The following is a 25,816-nucleotide window of genomic DNA, read 5'->3' as shown; positions in this document are numbered from 1 at the left end:
ATCTGACATTCACAATACACGCTGGGACCACCATTTCTGGACTGGCACAGGAGCATTCAAACATGGATGCATCATATGTGCCCATGAAGATGGTGAGTTTGGGTCAGGAAACCAGCAACTGGTACAGACGTAGCAGTCCAAGCACTGAATGTCGGATGTATGAAACCAGACTCAAACGCTGTTCCCTACAGAATCCATCATCCGTGAAGGTTTCTGATGGTCTATTTAATTTTACTGCCCTTCCCGTAGGAGCCAGGTTTTCATTTTGGTGCTTTCGTCACTCCCCTCTTTCAAGAGCTATAACTATTTTTAATTGTGTCAACATAGCCATATGAGGGCTTGTTATTTGTGGGACGAGTCATGGACTTGAATAACATCAATCACTTTACTGCACTGACAAGCCGGATGACATTTCCAGGTGCAGTGAATTCCACCGTTGTAATTTGGGTTTCATTTCTATGGTGGTAAATGTGCCGCGATCCTGCAGGTGAGCACGATTATGGCAAAACACCAAGAGTCTTTTTTTTTTTTTTTTTTTTTAAACAGTAAAATATATATACATTTTTTTAAATTAAGCATAAAAGCCTATTTGTTTGTGTAGCCATTTCCTTAGACCTATAACTTTCATTTTTTGGTCAACTGAGCTGCGTGATGACTTGTTTTCTGTAGTTTTTATTGGTCCCATTTTGGGATACATACGTTTCTTTCGCTTTTTTTTTTTTATTTGCTCTATGGGTTAAAATTACATTATATTTTGATAGATCAAACTTCTACAGAAGCGGATATAACAAATTCACTTTTTTATTTTTTGCATTTTCGGGGCCATTTTTTTACACTTTTTTTTATATACTACTTTTAAGAAGAGGAGATAAGAGAAGGAGATCTTGTGAGGATCGGAGGATGCGTGCAGGTAAGTACCGGGAGACGAGGTCACAGATGTATGGAGGAGACAGGTTGTGGATGGCTTTGTATGTCATGGTTAGGCTTTTGTACTGGAGTCTCTGGGTAATGGGGATCCAGTGCAGGGATTGACAGAGGGGAAAGGCCGGGGAATAGCGGGGGGACAGGTGGATTAGTCGGGCAGCAGAGTTTAGAATAGATTGGAGGGGTGCGAGAGTGTTCGAGGGGAGGCTACAGAGCAGGAGGTTGCAGTAGTCAAGGAGGGTTTTTGCAGATTCTTGGTTGAAGAATGTACGGATCTGTAAAATATTTTTGAGTTGAAGGCGACAGGAAGCGGAAAGGGCTTGGATATGTGGTTTGAAGGAGAGATCAGTGTCAAGGATTATCCCAAGGCAGCGAGGGGGGGGTTGTGTGAGATGGGGAAAGATGATGAATTCTGTTTTGGCCCCACATGATGATCCATACTGTATAATGGTCCCACATGATGCTCCACACTGTATAATGACCGCACATGATGCTCCATACTGTATAATGGCCACACATGATGCTCCATACTGTATAATGGCCACACATGATGCTCCATACTGTATAATGACAGCACATGATGTTCCATACTGTATAATGACGGCACATGATGCTCCATACTGTATAATGGCCCCACATGATGCTCCATACTGTATAATGACCACACATGATGCTCCATACTGTATAATGGCCCCACATGATGCTCCATACTGTATAATGGCCCCACATGATGCTCCACACTGTATAATGACCACACATGATGCTCCACACTGTATAATGACCACACATGATGCTCCACACTGTATAATGGCCCCACATGATGCTCCATACTGTATAATGGCCCCACAAGATGCTCCATACTGTATAATGGCCCCACATGATGCTCCATACTGTATAATGACCACACATGATGCTCCATACTGTATAATGACTGCACATGATGCTCCATACTGTATAATGGCCGCACATGATGCTCCATACTGTATAATGACCGCACATGATGCTCCATACTGTATAATAGCCCCACATGATGCTCCATACTGTATAATGACCGCACATGATGCTCCATACTGTATATTGGCTGCCAATGATGCTCCATACTGTATAATGACGGCACAAGATGATCCATAATGTATATTGGCCGCACATGATACTTTGTACCATATAATGGCCAGACATAGCTACTTCTACACATGCGGCTGCGCTCCGTACACTTTGCACACACGGCTCCGCTGCGTACACACGGCTCCGCTCCATACACCTCATACACACACGGCTCCGCTCCGTACACCTCGTGCACATTCAGCTCCACTCCATAACCTTGTACACATTTAGCTCCGCTCTATACGCTTCATACACACACGGCTCCGCTCCATACACCTCATACACACATGGCTGCATTCCATACACCTTATACACACATGGCTCCGCTCTATACACCTCATACACATTCAGCTCCGCTCCATACACCTCGCACACATTTAGCTCCGCTCCATACACCTCATACACACACGGCTCCGCTCCATACACCTCATACACACACGGCTCCGCTCTGTACACCTCGTAGACATTCAGCTCCGCTCCATACACCTCGTACACATTCAGCTTCGCTTCATACACCTCATACACACACGGCTCCGCTCCATACACCTCGTACACACGGCTCCGCTCCGTACACCTCGTACACATTCAGCTCCGCTCCATACACCTCGCACACACACGGCTCCGCTCCATACACCTCGTACACATTCAGCTTCGCTCCATACACCTCATACACACACGGCTCTGCTCCATACACCTCGTACACACGGCTCCGCTCCATACACCTCGTACACACGGCTCCGCTCCGTACACCTCGTACACATTCAGCTCCGCTCCATACACCTCGTACACACACGGCTCCGCTCCGTACACCTCGTACATATTTAGCTCCACTCCATATACCTCAGACACACACGGCTCCGCTCCATTCACCTCATACACAGACATGGCTCTGCTACATCCACACTGTACACCTCCTGACCCCACACAAGGCAGCTTACTTACCTCATCCAGCAGCACCATGTGGCAAGTTGGCAACCAGCACAGCCGAGTCCTGCAATCCATGAAGGTCCCGATCATGTGACCCCTGACTCCTCCCCTCATGTGACCTCATCACAGGTCCTGTGCGCAAAGAGCAGGCAGCCAATATGTGGTGTAAGGCTCTGCGGGTGCAGGGATGACCGGCTGATACATCGCATACTGAAGGGTAAGGGACATGGCTTAACACAAGGGGGCGTGTCGGCTGCTTCTCCTGCTGTCTGCGGGAAGCAGAGCGTCCCGTGCGGGAGTGCTTGGCATGGCAAAGGCTCAAAACTGGGACAGTCCTGCAGAATGAGGGACAGTTGGGAGCTATGTTGTTTGGTATCATAGTATTAGTCAGGACTGAGGAGGATTCAAGACAGGAGCACTACAGGGAGGAGGATGGACGGCATCAGTTGTTGCTGCTGCTGAGGATAGGGTAATATCAAGTGATTTTAGGCAAAACCTGTTGCGAGATCTAGTACAGCTCCAATCATATAGAATGCGTGTGAAAATGGATGCACATGGACCCGTAGCTACATGTCTGGAATTACCATGGAGCACGGATCCTGGACAACACGGATCTGTGTGCTTCCATGTGCAGGGATCCATTATGTGGGACTGAGCATGCTCAGAAGCAAGCGATGTGCTGTATGGGAAAGTGATGAAACTGTATGGGAGCAGGATGCAGACATAATGTAGACTCTGCATGCTGTGCCGTCATACAGTGAGCGGCCTCACTAGAAGGGCTTGTGCCCTATGTTATAGTGTGCTAATAAAATGTATTGGGAGCATGTATATAACATGGGGCACCTGGTTAGGGGCTGCACGGGTGGGGCTGCTTTCACACTAGCGCTTTGGTACGGTGCATTGTGATGTGTAGCAATCCTGATGCATCTCGATCCAGATTGCATCCCTATACTTAACATGGGGATGCCTGGACCTGCGTTTGCATCAGGATTTTTCATGTGCTCCCAAAACACAGCTTGTTGCGAATTTTGGGTGTTAAAAAAAATCTGCAGACATCCTGGTATGTAGCAGCGCATCCAAAAGACATACGATTGTCAATGTAGAAACCCCCGAATCAGGCTGCCTGCGTCCAATCTGCATGGGGACTTCGTACTGCACATGCTCGGAGCCCCATTTTTTCCTTTCACTTTCACCCGTCTCTCCCCACTCCTTTCTTCTCTCCTCTCTCCCCTCTGCCCCAGAAGTCAGAATTTCACATTTCCAACCAAATCCTGATCAGGATGCAGTTCCATGCGTTTGCATCCATTTGCAGAAAAAATACGGATGCAGATAAATCTTATCCAAGAGGGAATGACTACAGCAATGTACCAAAAACGCCACATATTAGAAAGTAATACCCTAAGACTACAGCCGAGTAGCAGGGCCCTGTTCACAAGAGCTAACAATCTGAGGAAACCGCAATGCTAAAAACAGTCTTTACTGCTTCAATAGATACTTATACAGGTGTATAATGAGGATCTCACTTTACAGGCAAAGACCTGGAATGATGACTGTGTAAAACGTATTTCTATTTAAAAAAAGAGCCGGACTACCCATCACGAGGAGGTGTCTGCACGCCATAGTTGTCGCCCATAGCGCCGTCTGTTCTGCCCGGCAGCGCCCGCCCAGTGCCAGCAGCAGGAGTCACCACTGGCGGCGCTCACTTCCTGGTCGCTTACTGCCTCTGTGTACATGATGATGGCGGGCTCCGGGAGGCCGCGCACAGGACGTGCAGGGTGGGCGGCATTGCTGGCTGTGGTGTTGGCGCTGTGCTGGGCAGCACTGACTGACAGTCTGCCTATAAGCCACAGTGGGGTCTGGGATGTCAGTGTGTGACTAATATATATATAGATGTGTGTGTGCTCTCTATATAGTCTGCACACACAGCTGTGTATCTCATATATATGTATTTATTACACATATTCTCCTCAGCACTGGCCGACAGTCTGCCTATAAGCCACAGTGGGGTCTGGGATGTCAGTGTGTGACTAATATATATATATAATGTGTGTGTGCTCTCTATATAGTCTGCACACACAGCTGTGTATCTCATATATATGTATTTATTACACATATTCTCCTCAGCACTGGCTGACAGTCTGCCTATAAGCCACAGTGGGGTGTGGGATGTCAGTGTGTGACTATTCATATACACAGCTCAAAAAACTAAAGGGAACACTAAAATCCCACATCCTAGATATCAATGCATTAAATATCCAAGTTGTAAATCTTTATTCATTACATAGTGGAATGTGTTGAGAACAATACAATCTAAAAATGATCAACGTAAATCACAACTAATATCCCACGGAGGTCTAGAGTTGGAATGATGCTCAAAATCAAAGTGGCAAATGAAGTTAAAGACTTATCCAACTGCAGTGGAAATGCCTCAAGACAAGGAAATGATGCTCAGTAGTGTGTGTGGTCTCCACGTGCCTGTATGACCTCCCTTCAACACCTAGACATTCTCCTGATGAGGCGGCGGATAGTCCCCTGAGGTATCTCCTCCCAGACGTGGACTAAAGCATCAGCCAACTCCTGGACAGTCTGGGGTGCAACGTGACGTTGGTGGATGGTGCGAGACATGATGTCCCAGATGTGTTCAATCTGATTCAGGTCTGGGGAACGGGCAGGCCAGTCCATACCTTCAATGCCTTCATCTTGCAGGAACTGCTGACACTTTCCAGCCACATGAGGTCTGGCATTGTCCTGCATTAGGAGGATCACAGGGCCATCTGCAACAGTATATGGTCTCACAAGGGGTCTGAGGATCTCATCTCCTTACCTAATAGCAGTCAGGCTACCTCTGGGGAGAACATGTAGGGCTGTGCGGCCCTCCAAACAAATGCCACCCCACACCATTAATGACCCACTGCCAAACCGAACATGCTGAAGGATGTTGCAGCACGGTGGCTCAGTGGATAGCACTGCAGCCTTGCAGCGCTGGAGTCCTGGGTTCTAATCCCACCTGGGACAACATCTGCAAGGAGTTTGTATGTTCTCCCCGTGTTTCTGTTTCAATATGTTTATTTAAAGTTTTCATAACAGTATAAAACAATATTGACCTTCCATGTAAAAAAAAGGAAGACATAGTTATTTACAGAACATCATGACAGAAATGTAAAAGTAACCATATCCATAAAGGTCAATCATATAAACCAGACTAGAAAGACAAGACAGGACAGACTAGGGATAGGAACAACAAGGGGAATAACATCACTTCGTTTTACTAATTATGGGGGGAAATTCAACATGTCGTGTCATCAGGTGATGATAAGTAGGTGAGAGCTGATTTATTGCCATAAACCAAAAATGTTAAAGAGCATTCAAAGATATATGATGTAAAAAAAAAAAATTATGGAGACAGCAGGAGGGTTCGAGTCAGTGGGGTGCTATGATCGAGATCAAGCCAAGGGCTCCAGATTCGAAGAAAGGCATCCATGTCATCGCTCCTAGTTGCCTGAATTCTCTCGCACATTAAAATTTCATTCATTCTGTCTTTCACCATTGAGATGGACAGTGTCTGAGTTCTCCATTTAGAAGCTATATGAATTTTAGCTGCCATGCACAACGTATTCACTAATCTCTGAAGACTCTTCGAGAAACCATATGGCATCTTACCCAATAGGAGTACTGTGGGGTCCATGATAATTGGTTTACCAAATAATTGGATAATAATTGAATTAACTTCTTGCCAAAGTTTCTCAACAATCGGACATTTCCACCAAATGTGGAGCATATCTCCAGGGATATTACAACCCCTAAAACAGTCTTTAGAGATGTGCGGATAAATGGCATGCAATTTGGTTGGGACATAATATGTCCTATGTAACACCTTAAGTGATGTTTCAGTCAGAGATGTTTGGTGACAGCCTCTCGACAGGGTTTCACTACATCTATGCCACGTCTCCAGGGGCAGGACGAGCTCCAAGTCGTTCTCCCAATGCAGCATATAATTTAGTTTCTCTGATACATGAGCTGCATTCATCGTGGAATATATCAGTGAGATTACCCCATTACCCATAGGATTTCCAGAATACCTTTGTTCAAAACCAGTGAGCCGAAAAGGGGTCCCCCGCGACAGATGTTGACTGGCAAAGTGAAAAACTTGATTGATGCGCATAGCCTCTCCAGTTGGGGGACTATGACATTGTACAAATTCTTGCTTAGTGAGTAAAATATTGAAAGGGGAGCAAAGGTGTTTTAGCATGGTGATCCCCTTCCCGATCCACCAGGAGAACAATGCAGGCTCTAACCCCGGCTGAAACATAGGATTACAGAACAGTGTTGTAAGGGGTGAAGATTTAGATTGAAGATTGTGCTTGAATCTCTCCTTTCTCCAAATGATTAAAGAGAGGGCGGAGAAGGGAGCTGTGACCTGAATGTCTGGCGGGAGTCTCACCGTGGACCATAAGAGGCCACAAAGAGAATAAGGTTGCAGGAAGTAAGATTCTAACTGCACCCACCTGGGAGTATTACTGTTAGAAGATAATTTGGACAATTGAGCTATTTGGGCTGCTTTGAAATATGTCAAGAGACTAGGCATTGACATGCCGCCATACTTTCTGTGTAAACACATTATGTTTTGTTTGACACGGGGTCTTTTTCCATTCCAAATAAATTTGGAAATGATCGACTGTATCTCTCGGAGACATTTCAAAGGGACCGCAATGGGAAGCGATCTAAATAGGTACAGGAATCTCGGCAAAGTAACCATCTTTATAGTGTGTAACCGGCCAAGCCATGAAATTTTTAAACGAGACCATTTTGCTATGTCAGTCTTAAATTTTGCAATTAAGGGAGAATAGTTCCACTTAAAAAGGGAAGATCTATGGGTCGTAAGGTTAATTCCTAAGTATGATAGGGAATGTTCCTTTCTTGTAAAGCCGAATTGTGAAATCAAATTATCTTGATCAGTCTTTGAGGTGTTAACGAATAGGGCCTCTGACTTATCAACATTTATCTTGAGACCTGATATTTTTTCAAATGTACGTAGAAGCGAAAATAGGTTGGGTAGAGTAGAGTAGGGGTTAGATAATGTGAGTAGAAGGTCATCTGCAAAAAGGCTCAATTTGTATTTTTCACCCAGACCTGAGGGTCCTAATAAGTTTGGATTTTCTCTTATAGCCGCGGCCAACGGCTCCATTGCTAAAGCAAATAACGCTGGGGACAAGGGACATCCCTGACGAGTACCTCTTTGTATATTTATAGATAACGGTTTAGTGGAAGGGAGCTTGAGGTAGGCTGATGGATTGTCATATACTAGTTGAAGGCAAGAAATCAGCTTTTGAGGGAAATTAAATTTATCTAACACTGCAAAAAGATAAGGCCAAAGAACTGTATCAAAAGCCTTTTCTATATCTAGAGCCAGTACCATCAATGGCTTCTGTGTACGGTTCGCTGAGTGGATAATATTGAGATTCCTACGTATGTTGTCAGGTCCTTGTCTCAACGGGATAAAACCCACCTGATCCTTATGTATGAGCGAGGGCAGTATTTTGTTCAGTCTATCGGTGATAAGGGAAGTGAAAATTTTTAAATCGACGTTTAATAAAGAAATAGGACGGTAGTTTTTAACCAATAAGTGATCTCGTTTTGGTTTGGGAATGACAGTTACGTGAGCAATATAAAACTCAGGGGGCATTTGGGAGCCTGAAAGAAGGGCGTTGCAGAAATTTTTAATGTGGGGCACTAGGTGATCTCCGAATTTTTTGTAATAAAGGGCTGACAGGCCATCAGGACCCGGAGCCTTACCCGACTTTAATTTTTTGATTATCATAGAAATTTCCTCAGGAAGGATTTCCGACTGGAGTTGCTGTATAGCAGGTTCAGAGATTTTTGGAAGGGAAACACCTTCCAAAAAAGAGTTCAGGGAATTCAAAGGGGTGTTTTGAGGAGAGGAGTATAATTTTTGATAGTATTCATAAAAGGCTTTATAGATAACCTCTGGATGGGCTGATATACGTCCAGAGCCGTCTCTTATAGAGGGTATAGAGTTTAAATACTCTCTGGCGCGTAATTGGCGTGCTAGCATTCTGGAGGGTTTGTTTGCCTGCTTGTAAAAGGAGGCTCTGGTCCAGGCGAGGGCTTTCTCTGTTTTAACAGTGAGCAATGAGGTCAGCTGTTTTTTGACATCTGAGATTTGTTTTATTAGATAGCGAGATGTTGATAGCTGATTAGCCTGTTCAAGCTTGAACAGCTTGGTTTCCAGTCTATTTTGAAGAGCTGATCTATTTTTTTTTCTGGTGGAGGCTAACTTGATTATAGAGCCTGTTATAAACTTTTTATGGGCCATCCAGATGTTACCAGGTGAGGAGTCATTAGTTACATTAGTTTGAAAAAAAAGTTTAAGGTCATCTTTGAGTTGAGAAGATATAGTGGGGTCTGTAAGCAGGGATTCATTTAAGCGCCACTTAAAAAGACCAGACGTGGTAATGTCAAATTTAAAGACCGACAGAACAGAATCGTGATCCGACCAAGCTGATGGGACATGTCGTGAGTATAGGACCGATGGTAGAGTGTTTGCAGTCGTTAACTGTAAGTCAATGCGAGAGTACGATTTGTGTACTGGTGAGTAAAATGTGAAGCCCCTTGCCTGCCCATTAATCTCCCGCCAGACATCCACCAATCTATTCTCCCTCATCAAGCGCAAAACTCGTTTCCTATCTCTCTTGGAAACATCAGACCTCTGTACTGCACTACTGTCCTGAGTTGGGTCAAGGACCAAGTTGAAATCCCCGCACCAAATCAGGTGGTGGTATGAGATTTGGGAAAGCTTTGATAGAATTAATTTAAAAACCCGGATCTGGGTATTTGCAGGGAGATAACTATTGATAATACAGATTGTTTTACCCTGTAGGGTTCCCTGTAGTATCAAAAACCTCCCCTCAGGGTCCGAGTATGAGTCAGTCAAATGGAAGGGGAAGGAATTTTTTAGCAATACAGCAACCCCTCTGGTTTTTCTGTCCCAAGAGGCAAGGAAATAACGGGAATAGCTCGAGTCAAAAAATTTAGGTGAAGAAGAAGAGGAGAAATGGGTTTCTTGTAAACACAGGATATCTGGCCCGTGCTTACGGTAATCTATGAACGCTCTCCTCCGTTTAATGGGCGAATTAAAACCCTTTACGTTGTGAGAAATAACCCTACACATTAGTAAAAATACAAGTAATGCTTACAGACTCAGACACTCGACCAGGCCTGCCAAGTCTCCACCGTTGAAAGCTGCGAAGTGAGCAATGTATGGTAAATCTACTAGAAAACAAAAGGAGAGATACAAAACAAGGGAAAACAAACACATATAACATTAATAGAACAAGAATGTGAGTTCTAGCCTCACAAAAGATGGAGATCCGGAATACCATATTAAAAGTAAACCGAGAATCACCAAAATAGGGCAACATGTAGGGAGCCCGAGGCCGTACCCATTCTAATTACTAGCCCAATCAAGGGAGGGAGGGGGGGATAGGGAAGGAGAAAGGGGAGGAGAGAAGGAAGGAGGTAGGGAGGGGAGGGAAGGAAGGAGAGAATGGGAAAACTGGTAAAAAAATAATAAACAAAGGGAATAGGGAGAACAAATTGGTGCGGGCATATTCAGAGGAATTCGAAATCGGGAATGTATAGATCAGTCTAATGATCATTAACAGATAACTGAAGATAACTCAGCGAAGTCAACCGGCGTAGTCTATGTAAAGCCACGTCTTCAAAAATTAAATCCGGAGAATCCAGGGAACAGTCAAGTAATTCGCGAACGTTGGCTTCTAGTCGCAGGGACCTGCTGCCATTCTTTAGCTGGTCTGGGTCTTCTTTGCGGAAGTGGAGGCAAAACATCAGGAAGCGGAATTCCAGCTTGCTCTAGAACCTTTTTGCCTTCATCCAGTGTACGACAAATATACTGCTCATTCTTGTGTGTAAAAGATAAAGAGAATGGGAAGCCCCAGCGATATTTCGCTTGCACTGACTGTAGTGCCATGGTGATTGGTTTAAGAGCTCTCCTGCGAAACAACGTGGCCGGAGCTATGTCCGCGAACAATTTCACAGAATCTGGAAGTCCAGGAAGTGTAGATAGAGATCTTGCAGCATTAAGAATTAAATCTCTAGATTCTTCGTATTGCATCTTAAGGACCACGTCTCTGGGAATGTCTGAGGAACGTGTTCTGCCTAGAGCCCTGTGGATTCTTGTGACATGTAATGAAGATGGATCTGCCTGTGGCAGGAGTGCAATAAACAGAGCAGTGACTGTCTCTTTTAATGTCACATAGGATTCTGGCAAGCCGCGCACTCTGATATTACCTCTTCTAGATCTATTCTCTAGGTCCTCACTACGCAGCTCTAAGTCCATGATGCGATCAGCATGGAGTGTAAGAGTCTCTTGATCTTCACTAAGGGCCTCTGCTGTGGCCTCCATTTTCTCCTCTAAACATGCTGTGCGCTGGGAGATATCTTGTAACTGGGTAGAGACCGCAGTCATGGCTGCAGAAAGTTCTGTGCGAAAGGTCTCCTGGAGGGATTTGGTGAGTGCAGCTGTTGAAATAACAGCGTCCCCTCCATTATTCAGATCCTCGTCATCTGCCCCTTCACTGAGCTGCAGCGCCGGGATGTGAGAGGGAGTGAGGACAGGCGCGGCGGCCATTTTACTTGCACCGCTGCCCGCCAAGAGTTCCGATATCGGGCGGCTAGCCGGCTGTCCCGCGCCTGCTTTCCTGGGCATTGCGGACCTCAGCGCTCTCGGAGGTGAGGAGGAGCGGATCGCCGTGAAAAAGACCCGATTCCGGTATTTAAAAGGGGGGAAACTTAGCCTCGGGATGCGGAGCTCAGCCGAGCACTTCCTGCTCCATCAGAGTCCGCGCATGCGCCAGCGTTCTCCCCGTGTTTGTGTGGGATTCCTCTGGGTTCTCCGGATTCCTCCCACATTCCAAAGACATACTGATAGGGAATTTAGATTGTGAGCCCCAACGGGAGCAGAGATGTTAATGTGTGCAAACTGTAAAGCGCTGCGGAATATGTTAGCGCTATATAAAAATAAAGATTATTCTTATTATGTTGCAGGCAGCACATCGCTCTCAACAGCGTCTCCAGACTCTGTCACGTCTGTCACATGTGCTCAGTGTGAACCTGCTTTCATCTGTGAAGAGCACAGGGCGCCAGTGGCGAATTTTCCAATCTTGGTGTTCTGTGGCAAATGTCAAGCGTCCTGCACGGTGTTGGGCTGTGAGCACAACCCCCATCTGTGGACGTCGGGCACACAGACCATTGTCATAGAGTCGGTTTGTAACCATTTGTGCAGCACATACACATTTGTGGCCTGCTGGAGGTCATTTTGCAGGGCTCTGGCTGTGCTCCTCCTGTTCCTCCTTGCACAAAGGCTGAGGTAGCGGTCCTGCTGCTGGGTTGTTGCCCTCCTACTGCCCCTTCCACGTCTCCTGGTGTACTGGCCTGTCTCCTGGTAGCGCCTCTAGACACTACGCTGACTGACACAGCAAACCCTCTTGCCACAGCTCGCATTCATGTGCCATCCTGGATGAGCTGCACTGCCTGAGCAACTTGTGTGGGTTGTAGAGTCAGTCTCATGCTACCACGAGTGTGATAGCACAACCAACATTCAAAAGTGATCAAAACATCAGCCAGAAAGCATTGGTACTGAGATGTGTTCTGTGATCCCCACCTGCAGAACCACTCCTTTATTGAGGGTGTCTTAACAGCCAATAATTTCCATCTGTTGTCTATTCCATTTGCACACCAGCATGTGAAATTGATTGTCAAACAGTGTTGCTTCCTAAGTGGACAGTTTGACTTCACAGAAGTTTGATTTAGTTGGAGTTACATTCTGTTTAAGTGTTCCCTTTAATTTTTTTGAGCAGTATACATCTACTATATAATTGTCTAAGGGTACTTCCCTCTTTCTGTCACCGTTATTCGTTCGCTGATTGGTCTCGTCAGCTGCCTGTCATGGCTGCCGCGACCAATCAGCGACGCGCACAGTCCGGAAAAAAATGGCCGCTCCTTACTCCCAGCACTCACTGCCCGGCGCCCGCATATATCCCTCCAGTCCAGTCGGCGCTCACACAGGGTTAATGGCAGCGGTAACGGACCGCGTTATGCCGCGGGTAACGCACTCCGTTACCGCTGCTATTAACCCTGTGTGACCAAATTTTTACTATTGAAGCTGCCTACGCAGCGTCAATAGTAAAAAGATCTAATGTTAAAAAAAAAAAAAAATCATTATATACTCACCTTCCGCTGCCTTTCCCGCTCCTCGCCACCCTCCGGTAATCACTCTGTGCAAGTGGTAGGTTCCGGTACCAATTATCGTATGGCACAAGGACCTGCCATGACGTCACGGTCATGTGACTGCGACGTCATCACAGGCCCTGTGCGCCTGCGCGAACAGGACCTGCCATGACGTCACGGTCATGTGACCGCGACGACAGCACACCCATGGACCGGAAGCTGCAGCCTGTACCGCACACAGGTGACAGAACTATGGTGAGTATGTTCGCACTACAAGGGGACTTCGGATCGGAAGGTGAGTATGTTTATTTTTTATTTTTTAACCTGTCACTTAAGTGGCTGGGCAATCTACTACATGGATGGGTTATATACTACGTCGCTGGGCAATATACCACGTCACTGGGCAATATACTACATCACTGGGCAATATACTATGTGGCTGGGAAATATACTACATCACTCAGCAATATAGTACGTCGCTGAGCAACATACTACGTGGCTGGGCAATATACTACGTGGCTGGGCAATATACTACGTGGCTGGGCAATATACTACGTGGCTGGGCAATATACTACGTGACTGGGCAATATACTACGTGACTGGGCAATATACTACATCGCTGGGCAATATACTACGTGACTGGGCAATATACTACGTGGGCTGTGCTGTATACCACGTGGACATACATATTCTAGAATACCTGATGCATTAGAATCGGGCCACCATCTAGTGTATATATATATATATATATATATATATATATATATATATATACTGTATATATATATATATATATCTATATATATAATTGTCTAAGGGTTTTTCCGTCTGTCTGTCCTGGAAATCCCGCATCTCTGATTGGTCGAAGCCGCGAGGCCTCGACAAATCAGCGTCGGGCACAGCATGGCGACGATGATGTCATAAAGGTTGCCTCGACCAATCAGCGACGGGCACAGTCTGCCACGAATTCGCCTCGACCAATCAGCGACGGGCACAGTATCGACGTAGATGTCATAATGGTTGCCATGGCGACGATGATGTCATAAAGGTTGCCTCAACCAATCAGCGACGGGCACAGTCTGCCGCGAATTCTGGAATCATCATTGTCCATATACTACGGGGACATGCATATTCTAGAATACCCGATGCATTAGAATCGGGCCACAATCTAATATGTATATATATATATATATATATATATATATATATATATATATATATATATATATATATATAGTACATACCAAAAGTTTGGACACACATTCTCGTTCAAAGATTTTTCTGTATTTTTATGACTATGAAAATTGTATATTTGAAAAAGCTGACCGTCACATCCATACATAGACTAAGTGTGAACAGGCGCTGAACCTAGAGTAACCAACTCATATATATAGTCAAGTAATAAAGGCAGCACACTGCAGCGCTAAAACATGCAAACATGAAACATGAAAACTGAACTGCAATACTGCACTAGAAATATGAAAAATGAGAGCGTTTAGCGCATAAAAATGGCCAATTTTATGTGTACCTGATAGCCCCTTTACGGCATCTCTCGTATATCAGGTCCTACGCTTGCCTACCTCGCTGAGAATAAACGTCTCCATGTGAATGGGTACCTGTGAAAACCTCTTCTTAGACTCATTCTCTCTCTCTGTGGAGGGGTACTGGATTCTCAGCGAGGTAGGCAAGCGTAGGACCTGATATACGAGAGATGCCGTAAAGGGGCTATCAGGTATACATAAAATTGGCCATTTTTATGCGCTAAACGCTCTCATTTTTCATATTTCTAGTGCAGTATTGCAGTTCAGTTTTCATGTTTCATGTTTGCATGTTTTAGCGCTGCAGTGTGCTGCCTTTATTACTTGACTATATATATGAGTTGGTTACTCTAGGTTCAGCACCTGTTCACACTTAGTCTATGTATGGATGTGACGGTCAGTTTTTTCAAATATATTATTTAGCCTTCTGACTGAGCACTCCGCCTCCTAGCCCAGGTGTTTTAATCGCAGCAGGTCCGGTACCCCTCCACAGAGAGAGAGAATGTGAGTCTAGGAAGAGGTTTTCACAGGTACCCATTCACATGGAGACGTTAATTCTCAGCGAGGTAGGCAAGCGTAGGACCTGATATACGAGAGATGCCGTAAAGGGGCTATCAGGTACACATAAAATTGGCCATTTTTATGCGCTAAACGCTCTCATTTTTCATATTTCTAGTGCAGTATTGCAGTTCAGTTTTCATGTTTCATGTTTGCATGTTTTAGCGCTGCAGTGTGCTGCCTTTATTACTTGACTATGAAAATTGTACATTCACACTGAAGGCATCAAAACTATGAATTAACACATGTGGAATTATATACTTAACAAAAAAGTGTGAAACAACTGAAATTATGTCTTATATTCTAGGTTCTTCAATGTAGCCACCTTTTTCTCTGACGACTGCTTTGCACACTCTTGGCATTCTCTTGATGAGCTTCAAGAGGTAGTCACCGGTAATGGTCTTCCAACAATCTTGAAGAAGTTCCCAGAGATGCTTAGCACTTGTTGGCCCTTTTGCCTTCACTCTGCAGTCTAGCTCACCCCAAACCATCTCGATTGGGTCCAGGTCTGGTGACTGTGGAGGCCAGGTAATTTGGCGTAGCACCCCATCACTCTCCTTCTTTGTCTTAGCCCTTACACAGCCTGGAGGTGTGTTTGGGGTCATGGTCCTGTTGAAAAATAAATGATGGTCCAACTAAACCCAAACCGGATGGAATAGCATGCCAATGCAAGATGCTGTGGTAGCCATGCTGGTTCAATATGCCTTCAATTTTGAATAAATCCCCAACAGTGTCACCAGGAAAGCACCCCCACACCATCAAACCTCGTCCTCTATGCTTCACGATGGGAACCAGGCATGTAGAGTCCATCCGTTCACCTTTTCTGTGTCGCACAAAGACACGGTCGTTGGAACCAAAAATCTCAAATTTGGACTCATCAAACCAAAGCACAGATTTCCACTGGTCTAATGTCCATTCCTTGTGTTCTTCAGACCAAAAAAGTCTCTTCTGCTTGTTATATGGGATAGAGGTGAATATTCATTACCTTAATGAGTGGGAACACATGATCGCCCAGCCGCAGGACTTGCTGGCACCATAATGAGATGCTGCGAGGGTGCGCAGGGAAGGTAAGTAGGATGTTTTTTTTTCTTTTATACTGGATCCGGCGGCTGCGGATGTAACTGTGCCTGTGCTATAAGATAAATTTATATTCATTGCCAGTGCAGTGAAGATTCATTTATCTTTAGGAGTGGGCACAGGTTTTAGCCACAGCTGCCGGCTCCTGCCTCCTGGGACCCGCTCCCCCTCCCCCGCCGTAAACTGGGACAATGACTTGTGTATAAGCCGAGGGGGGCAATTTCAGCACAAAAAAATGTGCTGAAAAACTCAGCTTATACACAAATATATAGTAATAAAAATGCCCTAAAACATTCTCTCTCTCATTATTTTGATATTTGGCAAATATTAATAATTATGGTAATCCTAATTAACCTAAAATAGTAACTAACTGTGGTTAGTTATAACAAATTATAATGATTATATATATATATACAGTGGGGCAAAAAAGTATTTAGTCATTCAGCAATAGTGCAAGTTCCACCACTTAACCCCTTCCCGACCTTTGACGCCATGTAGGCGTCATGAAAGTCGGTGCCAATCCGACCCATGACGCCTATGTGGCGTCATGGAATGATCACGTCCCTGCAGATCGGGTGAAAGGGTTAACTCCAATTTCAACCGATCTGCAGGGACAGGGGGAGTGGTACTTCAGCCCAGGGGGGGTGGCTTCACCCCCCCGTGGCTACGATCGCTCTGATTGGCAGTTGAAAGTGAAACAGCCAATCAGAGCGATTTGTAATATTTCACTTAAAAAACTGGTGAAATATTACAATCCAGCCATGGCCGATGCTGCAATATCATCGGCCATGGCTGGAAACACTTATGTGACCCCCCACCCCACCGATCGCCCCCCCAAGCCACCGATCTGTGGTCCGCTCCCCTCTGTCTTGTGCTCCGCTCCCCCGTCCTCCTGTCCGCTCCCCCCTGCTCCTATGCCACCCCCCGTGCTCCGACCCCCCCCCCCGTGCCCCGATCTCCCCACCTTCTACTTACCGAGGCTCCCGGTGTCGGTCCGTCCTCTCCATGGGCGCCGCCATCTTCCAAAATGGCGGGCGCATGCTCAGTGCGCCCACCGAATCTGCCGGCCGGCAGATTCGTTACAAGTACATTTTGATCGCTGTGGTAGGTTCTATCACAGCGATCAAAATAAAAAAAATAATAAATAAGTCCCCCCTTTATCACCCCCATAGGTAGGGACAATAATAAAATAAAGAAAATATTTTTTTTTCTTTCCACTAGGGTTAAGGTTAGAACTAGGGTTAGAACTAGGGGTAGGGTTAGGGTTAGGGGTAGGGTTAGGGTTATGGCATGTGCACACAGTGCGGATTTGGCTGCGGATCCGCAGCGGATTATCCGCGGATCCGCAGCGGATTGTCCGTGGATCCGCAGCGGATTGGCAGCGGATTGGCCACTGCGAATTCCTAGCAGTTTTCCATCAGGTTCACAGTACCATGTACACCTATGGAAAACCAAATCCGCTGTGCCCATGGTGCAGAAAATTCCGTGCAGAAACGCTGCGTTGTATTTTCCGCAGCATGTCAATTCTTTGTGCGATTCCGCAGCATTTTACACCTGTTCCTCAATAGGAATCCGCAGGTGAAATCCGCACAAAAAAACACTGGAAATCTGCTGTAAATCCGCAGGTAAAATGCAGTGCCTTTTACCTGCAGATTTTTCAAAAATCGTGCGGAAAAATCTCACACGAATCCGCAACATGGGCACATAGCCTCAGGGTTAGGGTTGGAATTAGAGTTAGGGTTGGAATTAGGGCTAGGGTTGGAAATAGGGTTAAGATTAGGCTTGTGGTTAGGGTTACGGATAGGGTTAGGGGTGTGTTGGGGTTACAGTTGTGGTTAGGGTTGGGATTAGGGTTAGGGTTGGGATTAGAGTTAGGATTAGATTTGGAATTAGGGTTACGGGTGTGTTGGGGTTAGGGTTGTGGTTAGGGGTGTGTTGGGGTTAGGGTTGTGATTAGGGTTATGGCTACAGTTGGGATTAGGATTAGGGGTGTGTTGGGGTTAGTGTTGAAGTTAGAATTGAGGGGTTTCCACTGTTTAGGCACATCAGGGGTCTCCAAACGCAACATGGCGCCACCATTGATTCCAGCCAATCTTGAGTTCAAAAAGTCAAATGGTGCTCCCTCCCTTCCAAGCCCCGACGTGCGCCCAAACAGTGGTTTACCCCCACATTTGGGGTACCAGCGTACTCAGGACAAACTGGGCAACAACTGTTGGGGTCTAATTTCTCCTGTTACCCTTGCAAAAATAAAAAATTACTTGCTAAAACATAATTTTTGAGGAAAGAACAATTATTTTTTATTTTCACGGCTCTGCGTTATAAACTTCTGTGAAGCACTTGGGGGTTGAAAGTGCTCACCACACATCTAGATAAGTTCCTTCGGGGGTCTAGTTTCCAAAATGGGGTCACTTGTGGGGTGTTCCTACTGTTTAGGCACATCAGGGGCTCTGCAAACGCAACCTGACGCCCGCAGAGCATTCCATCAAAGTCTGCATTTCAAAACGTCACTACTTCCCTTCCGAACCCCGACGTGTGCCAAAACAGTGGTTTACCCCCACATATGGGGTATCAGCGTACTCAGGAGAAACTGGACAACTTTTGGGGTCCAATTTCTCCTGTTACCCTTGGGAAAATAAAAAATTGTGGGTTAAAAAATCATTTTTGAGAAAAGAAAAATTATTTTTTATTTTCATGGCTCTGCGTTATAAACTTCTGTGAAGCACTTGGGGGTTCAAAGTGCTCACCACACATCTAGATTAGTTCCTTGGGAGGTCTATTTTCCAAAATGGGGTCACTTGTGCGGGAGCTCCAATGTTTAGGCACACAGGGGCTCTCCAAACGCGACATGGTGTCCGCTAATGATTGGAGCTAATTTTCCATTCAAAAAGCCAAATGGCGTGCCTTCCCTTCCGAGCCCTGCCGTGCACCCAAACAGTGGTTTACCCCCACATATGGGGTATCATCGTACTCAGGACAAACTGGACAACAACATTTGGGGTCCAATTTCTCCTATTACCCTTGGGAAAATAAAAAATTCTGGGCTAAAAATCATTTTTGAGGAAAGAAAAATTATTTTTTATTTTCACGGCTCTGCGTTATAAACTTCTGTGAAGCACCTGGGGGTTATAAGTGCTCACTATGCATATAGATAAGTTCCTTGGGGGGTCTAGTTTCCAAAATGGGGTCACTTGTAGGGGAGCTCCAATGTTTAGGCACACAGGGGCTCTCCAAACGCGACATGGTGTCCGCTAACGATTGGAGCTAATTTTCCATTCAAAAAGTCAAATGGCACGCCTCCCCTTCCGAGCCTTGCCGTGCACCCAAACAGTGGTTTACCCCCACATATGAGGTATCGGCGTACTCAGGAGAAATTGCCCAACAAATTTTAGGATCCATTTTATCCTGTTGCCCATGTGAAAATGAAAAAATTGAGGCTAAAAGAAATTTTGTGTGAAAAAAAGTACTTTTTCATTTTTACGGATCAATTTGTGAAGCACCTGAGGGTTTAAAGTGCTCACTATGCTTCTAGATAAGTTCCTTGGGGGGTCTAGTTTCCAAAATGGGGTCACTTGTGGGGTGTGGGGGAGCTCCAATGTTTAGCCACACGGGGGCTCTCCAAACGCGACATGGTGTCCGCTAAAGATTGGAGCCAATTTTTCATTGAAAAAGTCAAATGGCGCTCCTTCCCTTCCGAGCCCTGCCGTGCGCCCAAACAGTGATTTACCCCCACATATGAGGTATCAGCGTACTCAAGACAAATTGGACAACAACGTTCGTCGTCCAGTTTCTCCTTTTACCCTTGGGAAAATAAAAAAAATTTCGCTAAAAGATCATTTTTGTGACTAAAAAGTTAAATGTTCATTTTTTACTTCCATGTTGCTTCTGCTGCTGTGAAACACCTGAAGGGTTAATAAACTTCTTGAATGTGGTTTTGAGCACCTTGAGGGGTGCAGTTTTTAGAATAGTGTCACTTTTGGGTATTTTCAGCCATATAGAACCCTCAAACTGACTTCAAATGTGAGGTGGTCCCTAAAAAAAATGGTTTTGTAAATTTTGTTGTAAAAATGAGAAATCACTGGTCAAATTTTAACCCTTATAACTTCCTAGCAAAAAAAAAAATTGTTTCCAAAATTGTGCTGATGTAAAGTAGACATGTGGGAAATGTTATTTATTAACTATTTTGTGTCACATAACTCTCTGGTTTAACAGAGTAAAAATTCAAAATGTGAAAATTGCGAAATTTTCAAAATTTTTGCCAAATTTCCATTTTTTTCACAAATAAACTCAGAAATTATTGACCTAAATTTACCACTAACATGAAGCCCAATATGTCACGAAAAAACAATCTCAGAATCGCTAGGATCCGTTGAAGTGTTCCTGAGTTATTACCTCATAAAGGGACACTGGTCAGAATTGCAAAAAATGGCAAGGTCATTAAGGCCAAAATAGGCTGGGTCATGAAGGGGTTAAAAAGATGAGAGGCGTCTGTAATTTACATCATAGGTAGACCTCAACTATGGGAGACAAACTGAGAAAAAAAAATCCAGAAAATCACATTGTCTGTTTTTTTAACATTTTATTTGCATATTATGGTGGAAAACAGGGCTGCCACTAGAAATTTCGGGGCCCCATACTGGCAAAAATTTTCGGGGCCCCCTTGAGACTCCGCCCAGGCTCCACCCCAGCCCCGCCTCCACGCTCCACCCCTCGAACTGTCCACAGTCCCACCGCTCTCTCTTGGAAAAACTCCACTTCTCACCAATCACACATTGAGGGTACGTGTCCACCTTCAGGATGGCTGGCGGTATCGTCGGAGCGGCAAACCCGCTCGGCGCTAAGCCCCGCCCCCTACTGTGACGCGATGATGCCGGATGTGTTCATTGCACACATCCGGGATCATCGCACCCCACACATAGGGCCCTGTGTTATAGCTTGCGGCGGCGCAGCTGCCGCAAGGAATACGGACATGCTGCGATCTTAAAAGACGTGCCGCAGGGCCGCCGATGCGTGTTACCACGCATAGTGGAGACGGGATTTCATAAAATCCCCTTCACTATGCTGGAACATCTGGACGCTGCGTGTTTGACGCTGTGGCCCCACGCAGTGTCAAACATGCAGCGTTTACTTAACGTGGACATGTACCCTAACAGTTCCCATCACCAGATCACACATATAGCCGGCAGCTTTTGTTTTGGCCAAAAGATTTTGTAAGCCGCCACCATAACACGGTAGACACTTTTGGCCGGGCACTACTCTGCTGTAACCTACTAAATATTTGTTAAAATATGCAAAACAATTTAGGTATATTTTTATTTATTTTTCAATTTTTAAAATGACTAATAATATCACATACAAAGAACAAATACCGCTACACCATGACCAGATTACATATTACCGCCACAGTGATCGAATAATATCACATACAAGGGACAAATACCGCAACACCATGTCCAGACCACATATTACCACCACATAGTGACTGAATACTACAATTCTGATCAGTAATAAAAAAAAGCACCATACTATACTATCACCATAAGTGCCATTATACACAGGAGATCTGTACTTAGTATGCAGTGTCTGTGTACAGATAATACAGTGATCACTAGTGAAATTATACACAGGAGCTCTGTATATAGTATACAGTGTATAGTGTCAGTGTATAGGTAACACTGACTTACCAGTGACATCTCTAGGTGAAGTCCTTCATCTTTCATCCAGCACAGACCGCCATCATGTCTTCCAGCCAGGACTCGTCTCTGCAGGAAATAACAGAGTTATCTCGAGCTCCGCTTGTAGAACACATTACTTAATTTTTCCCAACTTCTACATTACACCGCATGAAGAAAAAGAGGCGACATAGTGTCACTCTACACAGTAACAGGACCGCCCCCTCATTTAAAACAGTATACTCAAAAAATATAATAAACACATTACTGCAGTAATAATATCCCTAAATTAGTCCCTATGGTAATAATATTCCCCATCCTGGCCCCCGTGTGTCTCGTTCCAGGCGTCAGCCATATGTTCTCCCATCCTGCCCTCATGAGTATCCTTTCTGCACCATATGATCTCCCCATCCTGATCCATTTGTCTCCATCATATCCATCCTGCCCCATGATCCGATTCCTGCACGATCTGTCTCCAATCCTGCCCCCATGTCTTTCATCATACCCCTTGTCCAGCATCTCTGCCTCCGTGTCCAGCATCTCTGCCCCCGTGTCCAGCATCTCTGCCCCGTGTCCAGCATCTCTGCCCCCGTGTCCAGCATCTCTGCCCCCTGTGTCCAGCATCTCTGCCCCCTGTGTCCAGCATCTCTGCCCCTGTGTCCAGCATACTGCCCGTGTCCAGCATAATGCCCCTGTGTTCAGCTTTCTGCCCCAGCGGGTCAAGCGTTCTGCCCCGGGCCCCAGCATGTCCAGCGTTCTGCCCCAGGCCCCACCCCCTGGGATCGCCGCTCTAAAAAAAAAACAAAAAAAAACGAGTTCTTACCTGGCCGTGCGCTCCTGCGGCGGGGAACCTCACTTCCTCCACGTAGGTGAAGACGCGTCGCACTCGCCGGTGGCTGACAATGACGTCAGACGCCGGCGAAGTGCGACTGCGCACTGCGGCCGCTGAAGTCAGCTGCCAGCCTCCGACTGGCTGGCGGCGGCTGTTAACTATTGACGTGCAGGCACGGGCCCGCACGTCAATAGTGTGCCGCAGCGCCTGCAGGGGGGCCCGGTGATCAGATTAGACGGGGCCCGATGCGGGCCCCCTCTGCTCACTGGGCCCCATACGCCAGTCATGGCTGTCATGCCCTGATGGCGGCCCTGGTGGAAAATAAGTATTTGGTCAGAAACAAACAATCAAGATTTCTGTCTCTCACAGACCTGTAACTTCTTCTTTAAGAGTCTCCTCTTTCCTCCACTCATTACCTGTAGTATTGGCACCTGTTTAAACTTGTTATCAGTATAAAAAGACACCTGTGCACACCCTCAAACAGTCTGACTCCAAACTCCACTATGGTGAAGACCAAAGAGCTGTCAAAGGACACCAGAAACAAAATTGTAGCCCTGCACCAGGCTGGGAAGACTGAATCTGCAATAGCCAACCAGCTTGGAGTGAAGAAATCAACAGTGGGAGCAATAATTAGAAAATGGAAGACATACAAGACCAATGATAATCTCCCTCGATCTGGGGCTCCACGCAAAATCCCACCCCGTGGGGTCAGAATGATCACAAGAACGGTGAGCAAAAATCCCAGAACCACGCGGGGGGACCTAGTGAATGAACTGCAGAGAGCTGGGACCAATGTAACAAGGCCTACCATAAGTAACACACTACGCCACCATGGACTCAGATCCTGCAGTGCCAGACGTGTCCCACTGTTTAAGCCAGTACATGTCCGGGCCCGTCTGAAGTTTGCTAGAGAGCATTTGGATGATCCAGAGGAGTTTTGGGAGAATGTCTTATGGTCTGATGAAACCAAACTGGAACTGTTTGGTAGAAACACAACTTGTCGTGTTTGGAGGAAAAAGAATACTGAGTTGCATCCATCAAACACCATACCTACTGTAAAGCATGGTGGTGGAAACATCACGCTTTGGGGCTGTTTCTCTGCAAAGGGGCCAGGACGACTGATCCGGGTACATGAAAGAATGAATGGGGCCATGTATCGTGAGATTTTGAGTGCAAACCTCCTTCCATCAGCAAGGGCATTGAAGATGAAACGTGGCTGGGTCTTTCAACATGACAGTGATCCAAAGCACACCGCCAGGGCAACGAAGGAGTGGCTTCGTAAGAAGCATTTCAAGGTCCTGGAGTGGCCTAGCCAGTCTCCAGATCTCAACCCTATAGAAAACCTTTGGAGGGAGTTGAAAGTCCGTGTTGCCAAGCGAAAAGCCAAAAACATCACTGCTCTAGAGGAGATCTGCATGGAGGAATGGGCCAACATACCAACAACAGTGTGTGGCAACCTTGTGAAGACTTACAGAAAACGTTTGACCTCTGTCATTGCCAACAAAGGATATATTACAAAGTATTGAGATGACATTTTGTTTCTGACCAAATACTTATTTTCCACCATAATATGCAAATAAAATGTTAAAAAAACAGACAACGTGATTTTCTGGATTTTTTTTTCTCAGTTTGTCTCCCATAGTTGAGGTCTACCTATGATGTAAATTACAGACGCCTCTCATCTTTTTAAGTGGTGGAACTTGCACTATTGCTGAATGACTAAATACTTTTTTGCCCCACTGTATATATATATATATATATATATATATATATATATATATATATATATATATATATATATATATATATATATATATATATATATATATATATATAATTTATATATATATATATATATATATATATATATATATATATATATATATATATATATATATATATATATATATATATATATATATATATATATATATATATGCAGGTTGGGCCATTTATATGTATACACCTAAATAAAATGGGAATGGTTGGTGATATCAACGTCCTGTTTGTGGCACATTAGTATATGAGAGGGGAAAAATTTTTCAAGATGGGTGGTGACCATGCCGACCATTTTGAAGTCAGCCATTTTGAATCCAACTTTATTTTTTCCAATGGGAAGAGGATCATGTGACACATCAAACTTGTTGAGAATTTCACAAGAAAAACAATGTGTATTGTTGTGAATTCTGTTTGTGGGCTCCCCCGGTGGTGTTTTATGGTATTGCCACTTATTTGCCTTCTTCTATCCTTGATCACCTGTTGACACCCATTAGGGGAGTTTCCTATTTAAGGCTGCTTGGCTGCTGGTCCGATGCCGGCCAACAATGTATCAGTAGCATTCTGTTGCATTCTCCTGCCTCAAGTTCCAGTTCAGCTAAGTTGAATTTTGTTCCTAGTTAATGTTATTTTTTGTCCAGCTATCTGCAATGTGACTCTCTGCAGCTGGAAGCTCTCGTGGACTGAAATTGCCACTCCAGTGGCATGAGTTGTCACTGGAGTTTTAAAGTAATTTCAGGATGGTGTTTTTGAGTAGTGTTTTGAAGTTGACCGTGAAGTAACTCTTTCCTGTACTTCTGCTATCTAGTAAGCGGACCTCACTGTGCTAAATCTGCTGTTCATCCTACGTATGTCTTTTCCTCTTGACTCACCGTCAATATTTGTGGGGGCCTGCTATCTCTTTTTGGGGTTCATCTCTGGAGGTAAGGCAGGCCTGTATATTCCTCTGATAGGGGTAGTTAGATCTCCGGCTGGCGCGTGGTGTCTAGGGCATCGTAGGAAACACTCCCCGGCTACTTCCAGTGTTGTGTCAGGTTCAGGTCACGGTCACTTTAGTTTCCATCACCCGAGAGCTAGTCCGTTTGTTATTTTTGATTTCCCTGCCATTGGGAAAATCATAACAGTTTGGCCGGCCCGTGTGTTAA

General features: G+C 45.2%; 1 pseudogene across 1 annotated transcript in view; it reads right to left on the bottom strand.

Annotated features, from left to right (window-relative positions):
• LOC143804464 (DNA-directed RNA polymerase I subunit RPA2-like) overlaps positions 1–25,816 on the bottom strand; it is a 129,403-nt pseudogene that overhangs the window by 64,800 nt on the left and 38,787 nt on the right. The window lies entirely within an intron of this gene.

Source organism: Ranitomeya variabilis, chromosome 2 (genome assembly GCF_051348905.1).
Source record: "Ranitomeya variabilis isolate aRanVar5 chromosome 2, aRanVar5.hap1, whole genome shotgun sequence".
NCBI lineage: Eukaryota > Metazoa > Chordata > Amphibia > Anura > Dendrobatidae > Ranitomeya > Ranitomeya variabilis.
Note: the sequence above shows the minus strand (reverse complement) of the source record. Positions and strands in the feature narration are given on the sequence as shown.